Here is a 2,820-nt window from a genome sequence, read left to right as displayed (position 1 = left end):
GACCTCGGTGAAGGTACATACATTATTTATGAAATTTCGTCAATAATTTAATACCTATGGCTTATGTTAGGGGATCAATTTACAATTTGGTACGCTGACTGTATTTTTATTGAAGATCAATTCTCGACATTATGGGGAGATTAGTGCCCAAAATATAAAATAATGTTAAGAAATTCCATTGATGAAAAAGATCTTCAATATTTATATCCACGTATTAGTCAAACTGAACCAGAAGTTCATATGATAATCTGCTAAGAAAAGAGTGACTAAACCCCATATTCATGTTGTGTATATCATTGATGATTTGGTATGCCAGAAGCATACTGTGCCAGAAGCATATAAAACATATTAGTGTAAAAGATAAAAGTCTACGGTAAACTAAATTCTATATAGAAAGACAGTCACTCCCATAACCTCCAGAAGAGGTTCATCCTGAAGATGGAATCTCCAGAAAAATTGCACGTGTTTGATAATCACAATACTGGAGATGCGGAACGACCAAATCTAATTGTTAAGGGAAATGGCGAGGATTTGGTTGACATAAAATAAGAATTAAAGTGGCCACGAATTTGTGAAAGGAGAAATATATAATAGAAATATAAAAGTTGTCCACAACATAGTTGCCTCTACAGTTGCTCTTACTATCTCCAAAAATAATCTGGATCCAGAACCTAAGTCGGTAGCAGAGTGCTTGAAGCACTCGGACTAGGTGAGATGGAAAGTGGCAATTGAGGTTGAGTTGAACTCGCTAAAGTATTTTGAACCTGTAGTCCATATATCCCTACAGGATATAAATAGGTCTTCGTAATAAAAATAAATGAGAATTGTAAGGTTGTAAGATATTAAGCGAGATTCATAGCTCAATGGGTTCACGCAGAGACCCGGCATCGATTTAGATGTAAAATATTCTCCTATAAGTGATTGTATTATGTTCCGCAAGTTAATACCTATGGCAAAAACTATGAATTTATATATGCAGTATATGTACGTCATGACCACATTTTTATATGTGTCATTAGATGCTAATATTTTTATATGAAAGTCCCCGATGGACTTAAAATTCCTAAATTGAGAGAAAACGAGAATCGCAACATGTATAGCATTAAATTGCAAAGATCGTTATATGACTTGAAACAGTCGGGTAGAATATGGTATAACCGACTGAGTGAGTTCCTCCTGAAGAGGAGATATGCAAATAATGATGTCTGCCCTTATGTGTTTATAAAGAAATCCGAAAATGGCTTCTGTATCATCTCATTCTATGTTGATAATATAAATGTTATTGAAACGCACAAGGAGCTTACAGATGGTAGCTCATGCCTAAAGACGGAGTTTGAAATGAAAGACTTAGGAAAAACCAAGTTTTGTCTCGGCCTGCAGATCGAGCATTTCCCAGAAGAAATTTTTCTACACCAGTCGACCTACGTGAAAAAGGCTTTGGAAAGATTTTATATAGATAAATCTAATCCACTTAGCACACCAATGGTTGTCCGGTCCCTCGAAGTGGATAAAGACCTATTTAGACCCTAAGAAGATAATAAAGAAATGTGAGGGCCAGAAGTTCCCTATCTGAGCACCATTGGAGCACTTCTTTATCTCGCAAATTGCACTAGGCCTGATATTGCATTTGCGGTGAACTTGCTAGCAAGGTATAGTGCTTCTCCTACAAGGAGGCATTGGAATGATGTTAAACATATCCTTCGCTATCTTCAAGGTATATAAGATCTTGGACTATTCTATAAAAGAAACCAAGATATGACATTGGTGGACTATTAGAACGTTGGCTACATGTCTGATCCCCATAACGTCAAATCCTAGACGGGTTATGTTTTTCTCTGTGGTGGTACTGTCATTTCTTGGAGGCCTGTTAAGCAGACCATGGTGACTACTTCTTCTAACCACTCAGAGATTATCGCTTTATATGAGGCCTCACGAGAATGTGTATGGTTGAGATCGTTGATATGACACATTTGTGACTCGTGTGGTCTAGCAAACGACGATATTACCCCTACTGTCCTTTATGAGGACAATGCAGCTTGTGTTGCACAAATGAGTAGTGGATATGTAAAAGGAACCATGATAAAACATATTACGCCAAAATTCTTTTATCCACATAAGCTCCAAAAGAATGGAGAAATCACCATCGAAAAGGTTCGCTCAAGTGACAATCTTGCAGATTTGTTCACCAAATCTCTGCCTACATCAACTTTTGAGAAATATGTTCACAATATTGGTATGCGCAGACTTGGAAGACTATCATCTTCAGGGGGAACAAATTCTTAAAGAACAATCCTGAAGATTGGGCCCTGAAGATCTATCGTCATATTTTTTTCCTTTTGCTAAGTTTTGACCTACTGGGTTTTTCTTAGCATACACTCAGAAGATTGTTATCATCAGGGGGAGCGAATTTTCAAGACAATCCTGAAGATTGGGTCTTGAAGGTCTATAATTGTACTCTTTTTTCCTTTGCTAAGTTTTGTTCCACAGGGTTTTCTTAACTAAAGGTTTTTAATGAGGCAACTAATGCAACACAAGAATCTACTTATGTCGTGTACTCTTTTCCTCGACTAGTTTTTCTCCCACTGGGATTTTCTAGCGAGGTTTTTAATGAGACATTGACATCTCGAAGTAATGTCCAAGGGGGAGTGTTGAAATCTAAAAGATATTTTGTTAAAATCTAAAAGACAAAATGTATGTGGACATTACTTTGTATGTGAACTATTAATTTGATGTCCTTTTATCTTCCATCATGTATATATAAATTGTACGATGTATGGAAATAGAATTGATGAAGAAATATTACAATTTCTCTTCTTCTCT

Source organism: Asparagus officinalis, chromosome 4 (assembly GCF_001876935.1).
Source record: "Asparagus officinalis chromosome 4, Aspof.V1, whole genome shotgun sequence".
In the NCBI taxonomy this organism is placed as follows: Eukaryota; Viridiplantae; Streptophyta; class Magnoliopsida; order Asparagales; family Asparagaceae; genus Asparagus; species Asparagus officinalis.
Note: the sequence above shows the minus strand (reverse complement) of the source record.